Genomic DNA, 24,793 nt, shown 5'->3' with positions numbered 1-24,793 from the left:
TTGGCTAATGATATATTTAACAGAATGATTCACATCAGGGTTGCTAGCATCTGTTTGCAGAAAGTAGAGGGCCCCCATTTCCTAACCATTTTACAAAAAAATAAGTAAAAAAAGATCTCCTGCTATTAATGCCTTGGTTTTGATAACTTTTAAAAGCATAACTATTAAAACTAATTGGCTGATCACCACTTTGGATGTTTTCTCTTTTTTATTCTGCTGGAATGCCTGATGGCTGCTACGGAAGGAACGTGCACAGCTTGTAAAAAGCCCAAGTTACATACGCTGCATTAAAACACACACACACACACACAAAAGGGGTAGCCATGTTGCTCTATTAAAAAAACAACCAGCAACAGCTCTAAATTTCACAGCTGGGCAATCTAATACAGTGGTACCTCGGGTTACAAACACCTCAGGTTACCAACACTTCTGGTTACAGACTCTGCTAACCCGGAAGTAGTACAGTGGTACCTTGGGTTAAGAACTTAATTTGTTCTGGAGGTCCGTTCTTAACCTGAAACTGTTCTTAACCTGAGGTACCACTTTAGCTAATGGGGCCTCCCACTGCTGCCACACAGCCGCCATGCGATTTCTGTTCTCATCCTGAAGCAAAGTTTTTAACCCGAGGTACTATTTCTGGATTAGTGGAGTCTGTCCCTCAGAACTTGTGGCGGGTCGGACTGCGCACGAGCACGCATGTGCACGCGCCTATTCCTTCCCTCCCTCCTTCCCTCGGAGACAGAGCGGCTGAGATACCTCCACTCACCGTGTTCAGATGGAGCGGGCTGGGCTGGGGAGGGGAGGGGAGGGGAGGGGGCACCCCTCCGGTGCTGGAACTCAGCTTGCGCGGAGGGGCTCCAGCCACCCCGTTGGAAGGGCCCCTACCCCAAGGTGTCTATGACCGTTCTGCTAATGTGTCACCGCCGAGCAGCACAGAAGAGTCCTCTTCCTTTTTTTAAAAAAAAAAAATATTTATTGAAGTTTAACAATTACAGAAAAAAGAAAAACAGACAATAATAGTAAGGAAAAATTACAATACTTCAAAAATAAAAAAATACAACACTAAAGAAGAAGAAAAAACAAAAAAGAAAAGAAAAAAGACCAAAAACAATACAACTAAACAGTAACATTCAAAAACATTAAAATCCAGTATTTTCATATCATTATCTTTCATTTGCTTATTTCCTTGACTTCCTCACGCCTCCCTTTTTGTATTCTATATCATAATTGTTCCAGCAATTCCTTTCCCTCTTTCTCAAATTTTTGTTCCTTAATTTATCTTAACGCAATTTAACCTTAAATTTTACACTTTAACACATTAACAATCCATTTTTACTTAATTCTTTATAACCTTTCTGCTAAGACCATGTAAATCCATTCCAGCATCTTTCTAACATTCATTAATTTTACAGTGTTTTTTAAAATATACTTTAAATTTTCCTTCTCTTCTTCCTTCTCTTCCTCTTCCTCCTCCGCCCTCCTCGCAGGCTCTCTGCTCCCGCTTCTTCCCTCCCCTTTGCTTCTCCTCCCTACTCGGAGCTAGACGTCAACAAGGTGACCTGCCCTGTGCCTCGCCCCAATTGGAGCAGCGAGTCTGGGAAGTGTCGCCATTGGCCACCAGCTCACGTCAAACCAGCCAATGGAGAGGAGGCCTGAGGTTGCTAAGGCTTCGGATTGGCCAGCGTCACAGAAGTCTGAGCAACCTGGCAGCATGCTGGGAGATGTAGTCCCAGGGGGGAAATCGCAAAAAAAGGGCGCCTGGAAAAAAATTGAAAAAGGCGATCCAAGCGGCAATTGCAGAACCGTTTGTGGGCTGGATCCAGAGGGCAATTGGGCCGAATCTGGCCCGCAGACCGTAGTTTGCCAACCCCTGCCTTAGCATGAACTTGCAGACTCTGGAACAGGAGATTGTGCTCCTCCCATGCTGCACTGCGCTGAGCTAAGCCATGTCATGCCTTGTTGTCCAAACCTGAGCTCGTGGTTTAGCTCTCTGTGGGCAAACTGCAACTAGAGTTTATCCTACAGGAGAGCTAAGACACAAGCTCAGTTTTGGATGATGTGCCAAACACCATGACTTGGCCTAGTTTAGCAGAGCAGCAGAACAGCTGAGATGGAGCAAAGAGGCCAGAATCTCTTTTCCAAGAGCCCACATACACATAGCATGCACCTGCTAAACCATGGTTTGGCTTAATGTGGCATGCAAACCAGGCCTACATATTAGCAGAGCCAGAGATTATTTGGGGTTGCGTACTAAATTACAAAGAGTTGATTCAGTATGATTTTTGTGTGTGTGGCTGATGCAGTTTTATTGGCTAGCCAACACCTGTCTAAGAAGGAAAGGGAAGCGAGCAGCAGGGAGCTTGTAGGACTGAGGCTCATTTGACTGGAAAGTTTTATTTGCCCATAATTGTAAGAATACGATTCTGAGTTACTTGTGCAAATTTTCCAATTAGGTGTCTGTTTTAAGTAGATTAGACAAAACCTATGTGGATAGGTGTATCAGTGACTATTAGCAAGTGGCCCAGCTGGGTCCTTTTAGACCCTAGACATAATGCTTACGCAGAAACACACTCTTTTGGAGTGTGTATTACTTCAGCTGAGAAGCACACAGAACATTTCTCTTCCCCCTGCTATGCCATGCTCTAAAACTCTGTCTGCATCTCTCATGTTAAAGTGAAAACGACAACAACAATAGTTTGCCAAGCCTGTTTTAAAAACAATAATTACTAGTAATAATAATATGCGTGTGTGCAGCTTTCTCTCAAATCATAGAAGCATCATGAAAGCAAGAATAATGTTGGGTTTGCTTCTGCCACCCTGATGCTAAACACATTGCCTTGGAAATAAGCACCATTTTGTTGTAGAGAATGATGATTGAATTGTTGCGTCTGTGACCATGTACATGCCTGATCAGGCACCCACTGCCTACAAAATGAATTCAAGAAAGAAAGGATGTTCTGGTGACTAGGACTTTGCTCCTCATGCCCATTCCTGACCAGATACTTGAGGAAGGAACTGTTAGCTGTAGCCCCATCATCTGCTCTTCTCTGGGTGGTGGCTTCTGGATTCCTGAACCAGAGTCCAGCCTACTCCACCTACTGTTAATAATTGTGACTGTGGAAGGGCCACACAACAGTGGTACAACATCTGTTTTGCATGCAGAAGGCTGCAGGTTCAATCCCTGGCATCTCCAGGTGGGGCTGGGAGGGACCCTAGCCCCCAATCTGAAAACTTGGAGAACTTCTGAGCCAGATAGGCCCAAGAGTTTGACTTGTTACAAGGCATCTTCCTATGTTTCCATGATGTCTCCATGTATCTTAACAATATAGCTGTCAGACTGATGTAGAGATGGTGCACAACTGCATTCCTACCTGCTAAAGGCCCAGTTTCAGTCTCTCCCCCCATACATTGCCTCTGCATTCCACGCACCACCTTCAAATACAAATTAAAGGGAGTCCCTCTTTCCTTTTCCTCATTCACGCTCGTTCGTTTGATCGCTAGATTTGGGAGAGATGAGCAGAAATCTCAAAGCTATTTAAAAGGATTAGAGCTGGCCTGTGGGGGTTTTAGCAGAAGAATTAGCCAGCGGAAATCATCTTTTAGTGCATGGGTCGGAAAGAAAATGGGTGGTATTTTAGCCTACATTTTGTAGGAAGCACAAGACACTGTTTCCTTTGTCAGCGAGTCTGATTTGATGAGGCTCTGCCGCTCTTGAGTTCTGACCTGCTCTCGGGTATGATTGCTGCCAGCTTAGCAGCCTGCGTGTTTGGTGGAAAATGGAGAGAAACACAATATTCTTGGGAGGAGGGTAGATGGAGACTAGGAGACATAACAAGGAAAGGGGACATTGTGCTCAAACTCCCTATGGTTGGAAGCTCACTGCCTGGAGGCTGGTTTTAACATGCCCCAACCCAAGATGGCACAGTCATCCCTGGGACAATAGCAGCTCACAAACCAGTGTGTGTTGAATGAAAGCACCCATATGAAAAACTACACACCTTGTGCTGCAAAGGGTCTTTACACACACCCACACCCCAGGGAGCATATTCTGAAAGGGCATCTGTTCGCTGTGTAAACGGCAACAACTGAAGCATGGCCTTAATGTAATGGCGTTTCCATACAACTTTTGGAGTGCATGTGTGTGTTTGTCCAACCCTCCTTCAATTATTTTTTGGTTTGCAGCCAGTCTCATGTGCTGGCCTCGGGGGGGGGGGACACAAAAGCCCTGCCCACCCCCTGCTCAGGAACTTGGGTGGGGTGGGGGTGTCACCCATGCACATCTCAGCAGTTGCAGTTATAGCAAGAAACTTGGTTTAAGAGAAAGAAAGCAAAATGAACAACAGGATACCTGGAAACGAGACCATGGACACTGTGTGTTTGTGTGTGTGTGTGTGTGTGTGTGTGTGTGTGTGTGTGTGAGAGAGAGAGAGAGAGAGAGAGAGAGAGAGAGAGAGAGAGAGAGAATACCCACATCCCTGCTTTTGTCTTTCATGACATTAAGTTCATAGGCAGAAGTTGTGCCATATGGAGCTAAATCATTCATCATTCATCATGACTGGGAGCATTAGTATTCTTAACACAAAGGACCACATCCTCTGCCAAGAGACTGTCCTTTCTGTGTATGTATATTATATACTGTTGTGGTGGAATGCAGGCAGTTCCAGGAGGGGAAGAGCCTGTTTGCATCTGGTCCCAGGCAGGTCCCTGGAAGAGTCCTCACCTTTCGCTCTTGGGAAGTGAGGTAGCTTTTAGCAGCCCATGCCAAGGATTCCATTGCAGTAGCAAACAGCTGAAGAGTGAGAGAGAGATCACCCTTTTGGCCACAGAAATACGATACTGAGAATGTCCCACAGAGTTTGTTGCTACATGGGAAACTGCACAAAACATCTTGTTTGTTTATTAGATTTATAAACCGCTTGATCGAAAAGCTCTCTGAGCGATGTACAAATAACATTGGATGCAAGACACTGCTAAAATGCACTGTCCAGTTAAAAACAAACGAACATAAACCATGCATAAAAGCAAATACATGTAGAACCATAGTGACAATATTTAAAAAGAGAAAATCGTTAATACAGCCAAGGTAGCAGGGTGCTGTTCATGAAAGCTAATCCCACAAAGCATTTATTAGCCTTGAGATATGGTTTACTTTGGGCATGGCAGGTATAGCCTCACCTGTTCTCTACCTGCAAAGTGGGTTTTAGTTACCCTTCTGACATGGAAACTGCAGGCCCATTATATGACAGTGTACCTGGTGTTTTCTTCCCACCTCTTAATTTCTTTTTTCTTTTTCTTTTTTAGAAACCTGACATGTATAACCATCATGTCAGGACTTCACAGCACAATAAATGCTTTTTCACATTGCCTAGGAACTTCCTGTGTGTTTGACTATGCGGTTCACGTTGCGGCTGCAATGGGATCGCCTTACTGTGATGCAGCGGTGTCTGCTGAAGCGGACAAAAGGAGCACGTTGCCTTTCTAAAAATAAAACGCTTTTCCCTGACTACTTCAATTTGGGAGTGAGAGAGAGAGAGGAGAGGGGAAAAACTGGCACACTGGCATATTAAGAGACTGCTTTTTACCAGAATCAGAAACTCTTGCCTTAAAAAAAAAAAAGAGCCAAGGTTTTATTCTCACCTTCTGCCTTGCAAACTACTACTTCTTTTTGGTATAACAGCAGTTGCATTTCTTGGTTCTTGTCAAGCTGTAACTTCCACTTGCCTGCTCCCAGCTGCCTCTTGTCTCCAGGTACTTAAGGGGGGGGGTCGGGGAGCTGAGAAGTGCTGAGCAATCTGTGGTGATGGAGGCAAAAGAAAAACCCCTGAGAAGCAGAGGAGACAAAACCTTGAAATAAGCAGTTGTTGGGAAAGGCATTTAAGCCTCACACCAGTCAGTTCTGTTTTATTCTAGGTAGGATTGGCACCTGCCACTCTTCTGTCTGGCTGCTCCTTTTTTTCCCCAGCTTGCAAATATATCTCAGGGAGCCTTCACAGTAAGAGTCATATCTAATGTTTGATGGGGCTGTAGCTCAGTGGTGTAGAGCATCTGCCTTTGCATTGCAGAAGGCTTCAGGTTCAGTCCCTCACTCCAGGGGCAATCTATCTGGAAGACAAATGTATTTCAAGGAGTTTAGTGATCTGACATGGTCATTTCTTCCTGCCAGGGATGCGGTTGGCACTGTGGTTCTAAACCACTGAGCCTCTTGGGCTTGCTGATTGGAAGGTCGGTGGTTCAAATCTTGGTTACGGAATGAGCTCCCGTTGCTCTATTCCAGCTCCTGCCAACCTAGCAGTTCAAAAGCACACCAGTGCAAGTAGATAAATAGGTACCGCTGCAGTGGGAAGGCAAACGGCATTTCTGTGTGCTCTGGTTTCCGTCACAGTGTCCTGTTGCTCCAGAAGCGGTTTAGCCATGCTGCCACATGACCTGGAAAGCTGTCTGTGAACAAACGCCGGCTCCCTCGGCCTGAAATTTGAGCTCCACAACCCCATAATTGCCTTTGACTGGACTTAACCGTCCTGGGGTCCTTTACCGTTACCTCTTCCTGCCTCTGTTTACTTCCCCTCCATCTCTTGTTCTGCACTTTGATGGCTGAGAGCAGCCTTTAATGTATAATCTGGTGGACGGAATAAGTGATAATTGCAGGGTACCTTCTGACCTTCTTTTGTGTCAGACATTGTTTGGAAGAATGTGGGGTATTGGAAGAGGGGGCTAGCTAATTAATAATCTGCACTAGCTAGTGGCGCTGTGGGTTAAACCACAGAGCCTAAGACTTGCTGATCAGAAGGTTGGTGGTTTGAATCCCCACGACAAGGTGGGCTCCCGTTGCTCTGTCCCTGCTCCTGCCAACCTAGCAGTTCGAAAGCACGTCAAAGTGCAAGTAGATAAATAGGTACCTCTCTGGCTGGAAGGTAAATGGCGTTTCCGTGCGCTGCTCTGGTTCGCCAGAAGCGGCTTAGTCATGCTGGCCACATGACCCGGAAGCTGTACGCCGGCTCCCTCGGCCAATAAAGCGAGATGAGTGCCACAACCCCAGAGTCAGCTATGACTGGACCTAATGATCAGGGGTCCCTTTACCTTTACCTTTACTAGCTAGTCAGGCAAGACACGTGGGCTAACAGACTTAGTTAGCTATAAATCAATGGTGTTGGGCAGGACTTCTGTGAAACTCGTGTACAAACTCATGGCCGGAGGGTCCTGCAACCTGAGGCTGCCTGGTGGTGTCTCTTTGCCACTTCTTGACGGCTTCCCAGTGGCAGATCGAAGTCCTTGCTTGGTAATGTATATAATGCTTGCTGTTTAGAATAAAATCTTCAATCTTCTTGTGTTTGTCTTGCTTCTGAATCTCATTAAAAAGAACCACCTTGCACCTCCAGGTAGTGGTGGGAGGGCTCCCTGCCTGAAACCCCAGAGAGCTGCTGCCAGTCAGTGTAGACTGTACTGAGCTAGATGGACCGATGTGCTGCCACTCGGTATAAGGCAGCATTTGTGACTCTTTAAGGAAAACGCGAATAAGAGGTGATATGCTAGAAATTTATAAAACTATGCATTGCATGGAGAAAGTGGGGAGAGAGAGAGAGAGAAATATTAAAATCAGTTAAAATAAGTATTATTATTATTTTTAAAAATCAAAACAAATTAAAATCAGCAGATAGCTAAAAACAAAAATTACTTGCAGTGCACTGCAGTTTGTGAGGGCTCCTGTTCTCTCCCCCCCCCCCGCCGCCAAACTAGATGCTGAATAGCATTCTCTCTTGTTTTTGTATGACATGTTTTCCCTGTGAAAACAACACTTCAACACAAGGAGAGTGTGCCAAGTGCATTACTTTGAACCTCTCATTATACTTGAACTTGGGACCATCCAACGAAGCTGAATGTTGGAAGTTGCAGGTTCTGACATATACCTGGGCACCCAAAACTGGCTCTGCTTCTTCTTCTTCCCCTTGTCACAGAGGTGAATTTCAGCCAGAGAGGTAACATAGATGATAATTTGCATTCTCTTCCTGCTCGCTTCCTACCTCATCTGGCTAATGGAAATTGTATGGAAGGGAAGAACAGAAAGGGTGTTTTAAAAAGAGGAGGCTTAAAGCTGCGAAGGTAACATGCATTAGCTTGAAAGCACAGGTCACTGCCCAGGCTCATGCAAAAGCAGTAAAACGTTGCAGAGAAATGAAAGTTGACTTAGTGGGGTTAGAACATTTTAACGCAGCAGTGTTAATTTCCATGTTTAAACCTAAGGGAGCCCTTTTGATCTGAGCAGCCTTTTGACAAGCCCTCTGCCCCTCCTTCCACAATCATATCATATTGCTGTAAATGGATGAATGTGTAATTATCGGAGGTGGCATTTCCTAGTTACTGCAATAAAGCGTTTGCCCTCTCGTGTTAAAACACCTGCATTTTTGCTCCCTGTTCTCAGAATTGCATACTTTGGCACAGGGCCCTGATTTGAGACTCTCGGGTGACGAGGCAACGGCTTTGTGGTATCTTTGTTTTATTGTACTCTTAGCTGAGGGATTAAAAAAAAAATCTCACACTGGCCTGTTTCACACATTACTATAAGCCATGGTTAGGAGTATGAGCAGAGCCTGGGGGCTTAGCTGTAGTTCACCCCAAAGCTGAAGAGCTGCAAAAAATGCAAACCACTCTCGAGGCTCATCTGTACTTCCTGGAGCTTTTAACTATTTGGTAAATTAATAAACCAAAGTTTAAGCAGTTCTCTGCCAGACATTTCAGTGTTAACTATGGTTTGTGTTAACCATGGTTAAGCATTGTGTACGAACCACACCACTGTCTCCAACCTGACCCCCTGCCTTTCCCACTTAGGGGCCTAAAATGAAGAGGAAGTTTGTTTTATATTCCTAAGAATATAAAAGAACTCTCCCCTGGCACTTCTTGGTGTGCAAAGAGAGAAAGGAACATGATATTGGTGAAGGGAAGCATTATTTCACTTCTTGGTCTTAAGGGAGGGGGTGTCCCTTTTTCACATCAAATGAACATTTTAACGATTAATAGCCAAGTCTTCTTTGGAGCTCTTGACCTGAGGCCAGAGAAAACGAGAGGCTAGAATCTAATCTCTCTCTCCTTTCCCACTCATCCACCCACCCCATCTGCTTCAAAAGAGGCGAAACTCAAAGCATTAAGGATTTGCTTCAACACCTGTTCGGCTACTCAAGAAAAAAAACACCACAGAGCCTTTTCTCCTTCTCCTCCTCCTCCTCTTCCTCCACCTCCACTCCTCCCGATGATTAAGAAGAAACATATGGCAATCCCAGGGAATGAAAACCGATGCCCATTTTGCCTGTCTAATCAATCAGACTTGTTAACAATCAGTGCCGTCGCCTGTGTGCTTGATAAATAATAGTGCCCATCGAGTTTGTGTGTGTGTGTGTTTAATGTAATAAGGTGCTCTTGCTTAATTAATGCGTGTGCATTGGCTAGGGTTGACTTTGAGAGCCGGGTGGTGTCGCGGTTAGCGTGTCCAGCCAGGGTGTGGCAGACCAGGGTTCAAAAACCCCACAAGGCCATGAAGCTCACTGGGTCACCTTGATATCTCTCAGGCTCCCCAACAGGACAGGGGGGTTGTGGGGCATGACAGCGAGCCGCATTTGAACCCCTGAGCTAGCTTTTAACACTCCACTGCTGCTCAAAGCTATCCCAGCCTAACACGCCTGAAAAGGACTGGTGTCAGGACAAAATTTGGGAAAGGAGCAGTCTGGACCTCTTGCCTGCCAGAAAGCAGTACAGTGGTACCTCAGGTTAAGTACTTAATTCGTTCTGGAGGTCCGTTCTTAACCTGAAACTGTTCTTAACCTGAAGCACCACTTTAGCTAATGGGGCCTCCTGCTGCCGCCGTGCCACCGGAGCACGATTTCTGTTCTCATCCTGAAGCAAAGTTCTTAACCCGAGGTACTATTTCTGGGTTAGCAGAGTCTGTAACCTGAAGCAGCTATAACCTGAAGCGTATGTAACCCAAGGTACCACTGTACCAATGTGTGGAATCTGAAGTATGTTCTCTGCTTTACTAGTAGTCTGCTGTTAAGAGAAGGGTGAAAAAAATACAAGTATCTTAAGTCTGAATTCAGCATTCGTACCCTGCCAACACAACACTGCTTATCAGCTAAAACATATGTTAAGCTTGGCACTAAGTGTATCACCTGGCCGCTCATTTAATTAAAAGTGTTGTCCTTTTGAGGGAGGTGCTGGTGACCTGCTGTATATACATGCAGGTGTGGATGCATAGGCAACACAGAACTTCAGTTTGCATAAAACAGGTTCGTGGAGCGAATGAGGCGGCTCAGAAGCCATCATTCTAGGGACTGTGGGCACATCTGCAAACTGGATAAACTCTCGTTGTCACAACCTGCGCTGCAGCTAAATACACCCTGCAAGCTGTTCTACTGGCTGCAATAAAATTCTTCCGAGCCTAATTTCAGAAAGGGGGGAAGATCTTCTAGGTGCTCCAAGAAGGCCTCTGCAGTCCCACATGCAGCTGTGCAATCTAAAGGGAAGGTGAGAATACTGGGCAACTGAGATGGAATTCTCTCAAGCTTTGGGCAGGGGTACAAGGGGAAGGAGAGGGATGCTGTGATAGTGGGTTTTCTGCAATGGCAAAGGACTGGGCTAGATTGTGAGATACCTTGAAACTCTTAATTGCATGAATGGAGACTCGGTCAGACATGGGACAAATGCAAGATCAGAGACCCATCTGTAGGGAGCCTTCTTATACTGAGTTCAGACCGTTGGTTTATCTAGCTCAGTATTATCTACAAGGACATGAAGCAGTTCTCCAAGATTTCAGACAGAGTCTCTCCCAGCCCTAGCTGGAGATGCCAGGGATTGAACCTGGGACCTTCAGCATGCAAAGCAGATGCTCTGCCACTGAGCTACTGCCCTTCCCTAATCCATAGTGTACAGGCATCCTGAATGAGGTCCAGCTGCACAATTCTCTGTCGATGCTGCTTTTTGCTCCAGTTTCAAATGCCTGCTCCCTATTTATTGCCTTTATATTCCCCTTACCCAACAGGGCTTAGAACCAAGAACTCGGTCTTGCTCAGGTATGGCCAAACTCGGCCCTCCAGCTGTTTTGGGACTACAGCTCCCATCATCCCTGATCACTCGTCCTGTTAGCTAGGGATGATGGGTGTTGTAGTCCCAAAACAGCTGGAGGGTCCTGTTTGGCCATGCCTGGCTCTACCTGGTTGACTCAGTTAAAAAATGCAACACAGTTTTGAGCACAGCCTCTGAAGTCCTGTAGTTGAACACTCCCAGGGCTCAGTCCCTCTTGTCCCCACAAAAAAGACAGCTGAGAAGGATTTCAGTTTGAAGATGCATTGTGTTTGGACTCATGCACCAAGTAGGCACCCCAGTCACAGAGAAAGCTCCCATTATATGGAGGCCATGGCCACATGCAAAACAGCTCCCTTCAAAGCTCTGTTCTTAGGGCACATGACGTATTGCTGCAATTTCAGAGTTTCTCTTAGTGGTAGGCATCTCTCATTGATGTGGCCACTTCTTCGCAAGCTTTTCCATAAGTAGCTGGTCAAGTGCTTTGACCAAAGCTTGAGGAACAGCCTTGTAGGCTTGTGGAGATGAATTCTCCTCCTTGAAACTAGATTGTCAGGTTATCCCAACAGCACTCAAGCCACTCGTGATTCACAGCAACTGATAATTAAAAAGCCCAGTGCTTTTTTCAGGGGGTACTCAACAGTGCGCAGTACCGGCACCTCATTTTGCTGTTGTTAAAAAGTGTGGCACTTACTTTAACAACTTAATGGTGAGTACTGTAACCTCTTTTTCTAGAAAAAAAGCACTGCTATTGCCTGTGACAGCATAAGTAGAAAATAGCCATTGTGCCCAGGGTGCACATCTAATCTTTGCTTAAGTGACTTTTAATGAAACCAATTTTTCTTTTAAAAAATGCACAAAAGTACACCTTTCTAAAGGTTCTGCCATAGCCCTTACCTTGCTGAAAAGCCAAGCCTTCATTTTATACTGTAAATCGGCTTGCTTCTTAAGCAGTACTAGCAACTGCGCCAAAAATACCAAGAAACCTCTTGTTCTTCCCCCATGCATGTAAGTTGGATGCTCAAGGCTATTGCAGCCACGTGTTTCCAGGATAGCAAGAGATTAGTTCCCTCTCCAACATAGGAATGTCAAATGCAGAAGTCTGGATAAACAAGGAAGGACCCGGTCAGTGGTAATGCCAAACCGGTATTAATGGAGGGGCCATAATTACAAGCCATGTAGATGAAAGGATAGTCAAAACGGAATGGATGGTGATAATTTGGTGCTCCCTATGCGTGATGTGAGAACTAGATGAGCTTTAGCAATGGCGCCCTCATTTAGCAACCCCAGTTAAAGAGGATTCCTGTTTGCCAAGTTATAATTACTTTTATCTCTCCATCCTCTGTTTACTGCAACACAATTAGTCATTTTATGGTACCGCATAGTGACAATGTTTAGTGAGGAGTATAAAAAATCTGCAATGCTAGGCGCCTTTCTTTATTCACAACATTCTGAAGAGCTGGGGGGGTGGTATGCTAGGAAAATGTTTAGATTGAACTGCATTTAAGTGTTTTGGCTGGGTTCTTTAAAATGCATCTTTCTAGGCAGGCTGTATTAGGAGCAAAGTATCCTCCACTCTCCCCTCCCTTGCCATCACTCACTTGCATGCAGCTAAGGATTTGCAGGGAGCAAATGCTGGTATATCGGCAGCCGTGCGTTGACAGTTTCAGAAGCCTCTTCATTTCTCTGAAGAGGAGATTAGTATTAGGCTATACTGGAATAATCCCAGGTACCAACAGTTTCAGTGCTGGGACCTAACACAGGCCTGTGGCCCTTCCAGGTGTTACATGATCACAAGTGACATCACCCCTAAATATCGGCTGATGACAGCTGTAGTCAAACAACATCTGGGTCAACGAAAGCTTTAGACAGTTGAGTTTCAGACAATGGCAGATACTACGGCGAAGCAGCATTAGGAACCTAAGGAGAGCCTGCTGGGTCAAGCTGAAGGCCCATCTAGTCCAATGTCCTATTTTCACGGTGGCCAACCAGATGCCTATGGGAAGCCCACAAAAAGGAAGCGATTACAAGAGTACTCTTCTCCCACTTGTGATTCCCATTGAGTGACATTCAGAGGCATGCTGCTTCCAACAGGAGAGGTAGAACAGAACTATTGTGGCTGTTAGCCCTTGATGGCTTTTTCCTCCTCCGCGAATTTCTCTGATCCTCTTTCAAAGCCTTCCAAGTTGGTTGTCATCGCTACATCTGGTGGGAGCCAACTCCACAGTTTAGCTCTTTGCTGTCTGAAGATGTACAGTCATACCTGAGAAGTTGAATGGATTCCATTCCGGAAGTCCGTTTGATCTAAAATGTTCAGAAACCAGGGCGCACCTTCCAGTTGGCTGCAGGAAGCTCCTGCAGCCAATCGGAAGCTGCAGAACCCGTGTCGAACATTCGGGTTCCAAAGAAAAGTCGCAAACTTCTGGGGTTGTGGGATTTGGGAGCCAAAACGTTTGAGTCGCAAGGTGTTCGACTTCCGAGGTACGACTGTACTTTTAATCCAGAAAGTTCCAGGATGAGGAGGCTTCACTGAGTTTTTGCAATATGAGAGAGAGAGAAAAAAGCATTGTTTCAGCTGCATCCCCTGCTTTATGCAGTGAGAGTCTGTTTCCGCTGGTGGCTGGGTGTTGACCAGGCTTGGGCATTGAGATTAAATGACACCGCTGCTAATTTGTCCCTTTCTCTCTCTCCTCCCCCCCTCCCCAAACCACAAAGCAAAACAACGAAAAAGTGCAACTCCTTCATCTGGCTGATAAATGTTTATGCAACAGGAACAGGCTTCCTGCCAGCGGGGGGAGTTGACAGGCAGGAGAGGCAGACAAATTGGAACAAGTCATTAAAAACATGCCACTCCAAAGCTGTTTAAATCATCATCATGCGAACTGTGAATTTATTACAATGCACGCCTCCTCAGGGGACAGAGATCTGAAAGGGCTGTTTGTAAACATGTAAAACAATAAGCGTTTTTTCTCCTGCAGTGCTGGTGATGGAGATCTTGCATGTCTAAACAAGACAGGGATGTGCACACAGGCTTGCCTCTCACCTGAGGCCAAATGTCTCTCTCGGTGGGTCAGAGAACAGAACATTTAGCAAAGCAAGCTCTTCTTCCTTTGTTCTTCCCCAGCCATAAAACAACATAAACAACAAACTTGTGCGTCTCGGAAATAGCAAGGTGGATTTTCTTCCTTTCCAGAAGACCTGCCCCTGTCTCTTGTGTGCACACGATAATTGTGCCAACTGGTTGTCTACAGACCACAGGTGGTCCATCAAACCCACCCAGGGGGTCCGTGGCACTATTCACATAACAAAAACTACAATAGAGATACCAAGATTTTCAGAAGCTTAATTGGGAACCACTGGTGTAAGGGAAAACTGGAAAAAGCAGGACAATTGCCATTTTGGAACTGAGCAAACCTGGTGCAGTAAGACCTAGTGGTTAGTAACTGAGCCCCTCTGTCTCCGAGAGGAATTGTAATTGCCATACATTGTTAAAACGCAACCCCAGTGGTTGCCTTGCCCATTAAAGATGCTTTGGAGAAGTGTGTGGTAGCAGCTGCCCATTCACTTGCCTTTCCCTCTTGGCCCAATCCACACCATCTCCAGAGGGAGAGGGAGAAACATGCAACAGTTGGCACTCCTTCTCAGGTAAGGAGTATCTCAGGTGAATGGGTGCCAGCAGCAAGGGAAAGGAGGAGCCATATCAAAAGGGAGCATCTTTCCCCATGGTGGGGAACCTCCAGAGCTCTGTGTCTGCCCCCCACAGTCTTCTTGGTCATGCCCCTTGGTAGTCTTGCTTTGCACCCCATGTACTTTTGCCTGGTTGGCACGTGCCCTTGAACTCTGATCATGCCTCTTGCTTGCCTGGATGGAGGACAGAGAGGTATGTGGGTGAAACTAGCCCTACAGCACAAGGTTAACATTTGCATTTCCTGTTCCACCAACTTTTACCTCCAGCCCCTCCCACCATGGGCATGTTGCAGTGCTCAGAAGGGAATGTGGCCTTTGGTCTGCAAAAGGTTCCCCACCCCTGAGCCTTTCCATAAGGTGCTGGGTCAAGTCCAGAAGCCCTTTCAAGCTTTCAGAGTTCATGCGTTCCAAGTAAATTCTTGTTGACGCTTCTGCTGCTGACCAGAATGTCGGGCGAAGGAGCTGGTGACCTACAGATGAGCGGCTTTCATTCCCATTACCCTGCCCTTTTCATGCCTGGCGTGAAATATGAGTGGGGCAGGGCGAAGCTTCATGACACCAGCTGGTCAGCACTCCCTCCATGTTTTCTAGGCCAGGGCGAGGTCACACTTGGCAGCAACTTGAGATAAGCATGCTGGAGAAGTCTCCGAAACGGACTGCATTGATTGGAAGGGAGGGGAATGATTTATATGAAATGGGAAGTCAAAACAATAGTTCTGTGCGTGCTGATGGCTTGTCCTAAAAAGCCTTCTCATTTAAAACTTCCGGTAATTATTATTTTTAAACGATATTTAATTTTGATAATAAACTTAAAATAATAATCTGTACACGCCTGCAGTTTTTGCTTACAGAAGTAACAGGTAAGGAGCAATGCATTCCATACCAGAACAGCAGAAGCAATAATTTATCTTGTGAGCAAATCCAACCAAAAACACATCTGAGAGCCCTGGGGGCCATGGTGCACTGCCGCTGCAGTCAAGAACATATGCAGTAACAGGAAACTGTATTTCAGAAGATTTATCCTTTCGCCTGCAGTAATTAATTAATGGGTATCAGAATTTTAAGCATGCAGGAGTTTGGGAAGCTTTGAGAAATACTTCACAGTGAGACACAATGAAAGATTTCACTAGGTCTCACATCACCCTCCAAAGGATTAGTACAATACCTCTACTTTAGCCCTTTAGGCATTTCTCTTGACTCCTTTTTCTATACTAGGGAGGAAACTCTGTCTTAGTGGATAGCACCTGCTTTGCATGCAGAAGATCCCAAGTTCAATTCCTGGTTGTTGTTGGCATCTGTCTATCTCCAGCTAAACGGATGAGATCACTAGTGATAGGAAAGACCTGCCTCTACCTGAAAACATGGAGAGGTACTTCCAGAGTAGACATACTAGCCTACCTGGACAAAGTGTGTGTATGTGTAGAGAATCTTCTCTGAGTGCTCTATCATTCCAAAGTTTGGAAGGTGATTGCCAGGGAATGGTTGGACGCAGAGGAATTGTGGGAGAAACCAGCTGGAGAACCACCAAAGGAAGAAGGTTCAGAGCCCAGAGATTGGTGGTGAGATGATGATGAGTGGTCAGAAGGAGAAGACTGGGAAGAGGAGACGTCAGAAGCTGAAGAGGTAACAGAGCTTAGTAAACCAGGAGAGTCTGTGGCAGAGAGGAGTCCAGTATCAGGGGCAGAAGCTGAAGCAGGGGAGGAGTGAGGCCAAGATGCAGAGATGAGTCGACTGGTGAAGAGTCACAGGTGTCTCCCCCATCTGCTGGAACAACCCCCTCTCCCCCTGGTCTCCCAGAACCAGAAGAGGCATGAGAAGGGCAGATGAGAGGTTGGTTTCACTCAGGCACAGTCTCCAGTTGCTTGGGGAAAACTCTGGAGAGGGACTTAAAAGGCTGTGGGGAGGCAGGGACTCTGAGTCTATGGGGTAAGACCAGGGATGAGATGCTGTGCTCAATAGGCCTGACACTCCACCAAGTCTGTGCAGATTGTATTCTTGTTAATAAAGTGTTAACTCCAACTTGAACGGTGTGATTTACTGCTGGCTTGCTCCTGTCAGTGACCATAACAGAGAGGGGCCTTTCAGTGGTGTCCCCTCAAGCTATAAATTGCTCTCTGTAGGGGAGCTTCCTGGCAACCATGTTATCCTTTTGGCATGAAAAAAAAACTGGCAGGCATTTTGAGATTCTGTTTTTTCGGTTTCTGTAGTGTGGCTGGTGGCTTTAGCTCTCATATTTGCTGCTGGGTTGTTAGCTTCTGCAATTTGGATAGTGCTGCATTTGATTGTGTAGGTCAGAGGTGGGGAAACCCCTTTCAGCCCTGGGGCCACGTTGCCTTCGTGGCAGCATGCCAGTGCGTACATATTTGTAGATCATACTAAATATAGCAGAGCACGAAGAGTCCTGCTCATTGCTCCCCTTTGCTTGTGCATTTGGGGGGGGGCTGCCAAAATCCCCTCTAGCCTAGCACTGTGTTCTCTCAGTGGCCAACCAGATACTTCTGGAAAGTTTGCAAATAGGGCCTTCCTGAGTGCAAGAGCGCTCTCGCCATTTGTGGTTCCCAGTAAATGACATCCAGAGGCATACAGCTGCAGCAGTGGAGATAGAACATAGCCTTTGTGCAAAGCAGGTGTATTGATGGGTCATCGCGGACCATTATAAAAATTACATTCATGTTGCTCTTGTCTTGAACCAGTTTCCTGGTCGTCACCATTGGCAGCCAGGAATTCCATGTAAGCCAAGTGTGTGAATTTCCCTCCGGGTGAGGGATTGTGCTGTCAAAACAAACACAGAGCACTGAGCAACTTCCCTGAAGCTGCCATCTGAGTCAGCCTTACCTGAGTCTGCCATATATCTCTCTAATCTCTATCTCTATCCCAGAGTACTTCTGGGCCCAAAAGGACTTTGGCAGCACCTTTCTAAAGGGGAGTGCTCTTGTAAATGTTTTAAAGGGAGGCGATGGGGAAAGGTTTGTTTCAGCTGGAGGGTGGGAGAGAAGAATTACCGTATTTTTCGCTCTATAACACGCACCCGACCATAACACGCACGTAGTTTTTAGAGGAGGAAAATCCGTAGGTATGCCACCCGTAGGCATTCCCTCCATAACACGCACAGACATTTCCCCTTACTTTTTAGGAGGAAAAAAGTGAGTGTTATGGTGCAACAAATACGGTAAGTCAGGGGTCAACAAACTTTTTCAGCAGGGGGCCGGTCCACTGTCCCTCAGACCTTGTGGGGGGGACAGACTATATTTTTTGGGGGGGGCTGAATAAATTTCTATGCCCCACAAATAACCCAGAGATGCATTTTAAATAAAAGCACACATTCCACTCATGTAAAAACACACTGATTCCTGGACCTTCCGCAGGCCGGATTTAGAAGGCGATTGGGCCGGATCCGGCCCCTGGGCCTTAGTTTGCCTACCCATGAATTAAGTTATTAGGGCAGTGAGAGAGGAGTGGAAGCAAGGAACACAGCAGAGCTTATAGCTCGCAAATTGTTTTACTCATCTGTTTGATTTTCCTCACCTACTTTGTGTAAGTGGGTTCTGTCATATGTGTGGTGTAGTGGTTTAGAGCGGTAGACTCGTAATCTGGGGAACCGGGTTCGCGTCTCCGCTCTTCCACATGCAGCTGCTGGGTGACCTTGGGCCAGTCACACTTCTCTGAAGTCTCTCAGCCCCACTCACCTCACAGAGTGTTTGTTGTGGGGGAGGAAGGGAAAGGAGAATGTTAGCCGCTTTGAGACTCCTTCCGGTAGTGATAAAGCGGGATATCAAATCCAAACTCTTCTTCTTCTTCTTCTTCTTCTTCTTCTTCTTCTTCTTCTTCTTCTTCATATGAATGAAAAAAGTGTGTGAGTAAAAACAGGCTAGCAACTCATGGAGCTTCATAACAAGGCTGTGTTGATTTCATGCTGATTTGGGGTGGGGGACAGGGACACCCCACTTGGTGCTATCAGTTGACAATGAAGCAAATAAAGAAAGAGTCCAGTAGAGTCCATCTTCTTAACCAGAAGAAGAGCATGCCATTTCTCTGTTGAATGTCGGGGTGACCTGGAGCCATCTTGGCCTGACAGTGATGGATAAGCATAATTCCAGCAAGTAAAATATAATTATGGATACAGAAGAACAAGACGCTGTGAGAAAGATATAAAACGATACTGTATGGCCATAAAATGTGTTATCTGCACAAAGGCCTGCCAGGATTTATAGGATAGGCAATAATTTTATCCTGTATGAATTTTTTTGCCTAGGTTTTCTGCCCGCAGGTTTAGAAGTGTGTTAACTGGCTTGTCAGCTACAGTCATACCTCGGAAGTCAACCGGAATCCGTTCTGGAAGTCCATTTGACTTCCAAAATGTTCAGAAACCAAGCCAATCAGAAGCTGCAGAAGCTGTGTCAGACGTTCAGGTTCAAAAGAACGTTTGCAAACTGGAACACTCAATTCCGGGTTTGCGGCGTGCGGGAGCCAAAACGTTCAAATCGCAAGGTGTTCGTCAATCAAGGTACGACTGTAATAGCCAGGTTAGCAGAATGAAGTTTCTGCCTGAGTTGTTTGGATTCCAGAACGTCCATGGTCTATAATGGTGCAATAGGTATTGCAACAAAAGCAGAGAAATATTTTTGCCCAACCCCCAAAGTATCACCAATAGCTCAGTGGTGGAGCAGCTGCTTGGCATGCAGAAGGCTGCAGGGTCAGTCCGCAGCATCTCTAGGTAGGGATAAACCCCTGCCTGGGACTGTGGAGAGCCATTGTCAGTCAGTGTGGACTGTGCTGAACTAGATGTGTCTGGGTTATAAGGCAACTTCCTATGTTTATAAATACTTAAAATATAAAGTCAAGGTTTAAAAAGTAAAGCCAAAATATTTTTATACCGCAAAGATACAAAAATTAATGCACATGATAACTTTTTTTGGAATCAATGTACAAATAAAAAGAATGTGTGCCCTAAGGAATTAAAATCAAATATTTCAGTGCACAGAGGGTGTCTAACTTATGGCCTTCTAGAACTAGTTTGACTTCAGTTCCCATCATCTGTGACCACTGGTCATGTTCTGTGTGGCTGATGAGAGTAGTAGAACATCTGGTTGTCACAGGTTGGCCGCTCCTGCTTAAAAGCATGTCTTTTACTAAGCATTGATGGCAGGCATAAGAATTTAAGAAACGCCCTGGATCAGAAAAAAGCTCTGTCTGATCCAACATCCTGCTCCCACAGTGGCCAACCAGATGCTTATGGGAATCCTGTGGGAAGACTCAAGTGCCCACATTCATGGACAGACTTGCCTTCAGTGGTGAAAGGAGAACATAGCCAGTAGTAGTCATTGACAGGCTTATTCTCCTCCGTGATGTCGTCTGATCTCCCTTTAAAGCCACCCAACTTGGTGGCCATAAGCTAAACTGCTTCTCCCAAACATATCACAGGTGGGAAGCCAACAACCAACCTTGGCTTCCAGATATGACTGGAGATGCCAGAGACAGAAGCTGGCTTGAAAAACCTGTGCCCTGCCACTAAACCAGGAAGCTGGCTTCCTCCAGATGATGTTGGACTCCAGTTCCCATTGGCCCCAGCTAGCATAGTCAAGGATAATGGGATAGGAGCAACAGCTGAAGGCTACCATGTTGGCCAATCCAGCCCAAAGCTATAGTCCTCCTCCATCTGTTTGCTGAGCTATGGTTCCGTTTGATGGATGTGTTTTTTGAACCCTTGGGTCCTCTTCAGTGGTTTAGAAGTGATGGTTGTTAATTTTCCAGGAATGAAGTAAGTTGAACCAGACTCTTTCTATAAATGCATTCATCCACTCTGAGGCTCCGTGAAAGGAAGTCACCACTTTGAAAATGAATAAAGCTCCTTTTATCATATCTGAAGAACATGTGGGGAAAGAAGATCCTATTTCAATTCTTATGTCAAGAGAGAAAAAGAAAGAAAAAGTGTGCTCTTATCAGTAGCTGGAGCCTAACATCTTAAATCACGCTTTCTCTTGTGTTTCTCCTTGTTCTGTTTTGTCAGTCCAGCCCAAGTCTATTTGTCTTGGCTATGAGCCATTACAAATGTCAGAGTCTACAAAATGCATTAAGCACAAGAAAGGCAACATTTACTGAAATAGAAATTCACTCAAGGAACGACCCAACAATGAAGCAGTTTTCTCAAAAACTCAATTAGCAGAACGCTAAGTGTTGACCTCAGGTGGCAAGTTTTCCATTCCCGTGTGTGGATGTGTAGAGTGTTTTGGTGAGATTTAAACAGCTGCCAAAGCAAAATAGGATAGCAAAATAGCCTCTTTTGTTACTGATTGTCAGGAAACGCTCCAGTTTTGGTGCAATAATCTTATTACGTGTTCCTCTCCCACAGTTTTAGAAATTCAGATATATAATCTAATTGCCAAATGGCACCTGAAACCTAGGCTGCAGTCACCACAATGGCATGTCTAGGTGCCTCCCCCCGATGGGATTTTGTTTGTTGTTGTTCTTGCTACTGTATTTATTTCCTTTTTATATACTGCTTTATATTGTAAAGGACAAATCTCAGAGCGGTTTACAGCACATTAAAACATCAAATAAAACAATCCAGAATTGAACTAACTCAATAGAGAAGGCTCTGGAATATTCAAGAATTCAGTGATGGCCACCAACTCAGATGGCTTTAAAAGAGGATTAGGTAATTGCTCTACCTCCACAGTTGGAGGCAGCGACGCTTGTGAATACCAGTTGCTAGAAACCATGGGAGGGGAGAGGGCTATGGACTAGCTGGACTAGGTGGGCTATTTGCCTGATCCAGCTGTCTATTCTTATGTTCTTATACTCTGCCATTGAGCTGGAGAACAATCAATTGTGATGCAGTCCCAAAGGCTGGTGAAGCAGAAAGGTCTCTCTCCTGCTTCCTCTCTCCTCTCTCCTCCTTCCAAGAGCCAGAAGGTGAAGGTTAAGGTAAAGGGGCCCCTGACCGTTAGGTCCAGTCGTGGATGACTCTGGGGTTGCGGTGCTCATCTCGCTTTATTGGCCAAGGGAGCCGGCGTACAGCTTCCGGGTCATGTGGCCAGCATGACTAAGCCGCTTCTGGCGAACCAGAGCAGCACACGAAAACGCCATTTACCTTCCTGCCAGAGCGGTACCTATTTATCTACTTGCACTTTGACGTGCTTTCAAACTGCTAGGTTGGCAGGAGCAGGGACCGAGCAACGGGAGCTCACCCCGTCGCGGGGATTCAAACCGCCGACCTTCTGATCGGCAAGTCCTAGGCTCTGTGGTTTAACTCACAGCGCCACCTGCGTCCCAAAGAGCCAGAAGAGAGGGAACCAAATCTTCCATCTGTCCAGGGTGTGGGCCCACCCCTGCCCCCATTCCTGAACTGTGCTGCTGCGCCGCTGAGGGGCATTTTAAGTCACCCGTTGGCGCCAGAGCAAACATGTTCTATGGTTTTGTCTCCTTCCTCTCTCCCCCCCCTCATTCTCAGCAGCCATAGGATATTACCGCAAGCTGGTTTCCATCTCCTGCTTTAGTCAGCCCGCAGTGCGATTCATTTCTGCGCTTGGATTTCAGTTTCTAAAGCACTTCAGGCCGATAAGCGTTCCATTTAATGTGAGAAAGAGATGTTGCCGTGCTGCTAGCCAGCTGTGAAAATACTAAAGAAATGACAGTGTGGCTTTCCAAAAGTGAGGGAATAGGTAGGCAGAAGATGAGAGATTGGGTTTTCTCCCCCAGGGTTTCCAGCGAGAGAAGGGACCAGGGTAAGGCTTCCGAACCCCCAGCCCCATTCCCTTTTGAACATGGGGGCGAAAAAGGCCAAGACTCGAAGGGTTAAGCGGAAGGGATTCCTCCTAGAAGGCTATGACTGCTCATGGTCAGCAGCCCTTCTCTGAGCCACAGATAGGTGCCTAAGAGGCAGGGTAACCAGCGTAAAGTGCAAGCCATAAATTATAGAGGCACCGCAATAAATTGGAGAGATTGCAGGTGTGCTTTGGTGCTGAAGTCTATTAAATCCGTATGGCTGAGCATTTTTCCTGTGCCTTCTCCTCTTCCCTCTTTCCTTTCCTTTTGAAACACACACACAGAGTGAAAAACACAAAAGCCTTTTGGCTTGGCTTTCACCTCCCCGAATTCTTCGGAGTCTACATCACAGTGTTTTTAAACAATGTGAGATGTGGCAAGAGGCTGATGGTATTAACAGAGTGCTGGGATTTATTGGCAGATTGACAATCTGATACAGTCTCTCTTCTCTTTTTATTCTTTCTGCCTCCCCCACCCCTTTTTTTTGCCACAATCTGACTCCCCTCCTCCTCTCTTTTTTAAAAAAAAATTCATTCATAATAAGGGATAGGGAAAGAAACTCCCAAAGTAACAATAAACCATTCTCAGGAATTTCTTTTGTGTGGAGCGCACTATCCGCTGCTAAATATGTTTTTAGAACAGGCTGCCATGTTCCACCTCTCCCTCTCTTTAATAAATAGACTGTGTGTGTGTGAACTTCTAATTTTTTAAAAAATACATAAGTTGCCGTGGTGAATAGGTGTAAAAAATGCTGCGGCTTGGGACCCTTGTTTACAGTAAGGTAAATGTGCATTATCAAAGACAGTGGGTGCATTTAGACATGGGGTATATTGTGTTAGTATTCCTGTCCTGCTTTCTAACATGCCTTTCACACTGCAATTCCTGTCATGTTCTGGAACTGTGACTTTTTGAACAATTTAGCCTGTGGTGCTGAATTTCATTCACACCAGTGAGCCGGGTGTGACACAGCAACCAACATCATTGGACAACATCACGATTCTCCCACCCTTTTGCGCACATGTGTGCACTTCTATTCTCCCATGATTCCCATATGGAAACAGCAGGAAAGAATTGTATGCCGGTATGTTGCCGCTTTAGTTCCATGATTTTCTGGGTTAAGGCGGCTGCAAACCAATTTTATCTGGAGTCAAATAGCAGAGAAATGAGTTCCAAACATGTACCACTTCCCATTCATTTTCTGGAAGTGGCCTTCCTGTCATGTTCCTGTGGTTCCTAAAGGTGGTTCCTAAAGGTAAAGGGACCCCTGACCATTAGGTCCAGTCGTGACTGACTCTGGGGTTGTGGCGCTCATCTCGCTTTACTGGCCGAGAGAGCCGGCTTACAGCTTCGGGGTCATGTGGCCAACATGACTAAGCCACTTATGGCGAACCAGAGCAGCGCACGTAAATGCCGTTTACCTTCCCGCCAGAGCGGTACCTATTTATCTACTTGTACTTTCAAACGTGCTTTCAAACTGCTAGGTTGGCAGGAGCTGGGACCGAGCAACGGGAGCTCACCCCGTCACGGGGATTCGAACCGCCAACCTTCTGATCGGCATGTCCTAGGCTCTGTGGTTTAATCCACAGCGCCACCCGCGTCTCAGAAAGCTCAAATATAATGTGGAAATTAACAGGGAAACATTGAGCAAATGGAGTAAACCATCCCATGAATGCAGCTGTTGACTCCAAAACCATGTGTTTGTGTGTGCCTCTCATAAAACCTTGGGGGGGGCACTTCCTCTTCACCATGCTGGGAGTCAAGAGTCTCCCCAATGCAGTGTTTCTCAAACTTGGGTCTCCAGCTGTTGTTGGACTACAACTCCCATCATCCCTAGCTAGCAGGACTTGTAGAGCTACAATCCATCTGGACAGGCAGCATCTCCAAGCAGGTGCAAGAAGGACCCCTGTATGAAATCCTGGAGAACTGCTTCCCATCAGTCTGAATACTGAACTAAATGGACAGTGGTCCTACTGTTGCATTCATCTTCCAGAATGCTAGCTAGCACTGCTGCCCCAGTTCCTTTAACACTGCATCTACCTGTGGCTTTTTGATGGATATCCCACCATGCCACATGAGATATTCACTCAGCGGACATTGTTGGGGATGTTCCCACTCTTCATGCCCATGCATGATTCTGTTCCCCCGTGATTCGCCCATGAAAATGGCAGGAAAGAACCATATGACTGGGATACCACTGCAGGTATACTCGGACCAGTATACCTGAAGGAACGTCTTCACCTCCATCGTTCTGCCCGGACACTGAGTTCCAGTGCCAAGG

General features: G+C 46.0%; 1 protein-coding gene and 1 non-coding gene across 14 annotated transcripts in view; one reads left to right on the top strand and one right to left on the bottom strand.

Annotated features, from left to right (window-relative positions):
* The window catches only part of FBRSL1 (fibrosin like 1), a 775,633-nt gene that overhangs the window by 82,818 nt on the left and 668,022 nt on the right, over positions 1 to 24,793 (top strand). The window lies entirely within an intron of this gene.
* Positions 10,822 to 10,890, bottom strand: TRNAA-UGC (transfer RNA alanine (anticodon UGC)). The gene has a single exon. It is a non-coding gene; the product is annotated as a tRNA-Ala (tRNA).

The sequence above is a fragment of the Podarcis raffonei genome, chromosome 16, assembly GCF_027172205.1.
Source record: "Podarcis raffonei isolate rPodRaf1 chromosome 16, rPodRaf1.pri, whole genome shotgun sequence".
In the NCBI taxonomy this organism is placed as follows: domain Eukaryota; kingdom Metazoa; phylum Chordata; class Lepidosauria; order Squamata; family Lacertidae; genus Podarcis; species Podarcis raffonei.
Note: the sequence above shows the minus strand (reverse complement) of the source record. Positions and strands in the feature narration are given on the sequence as shown.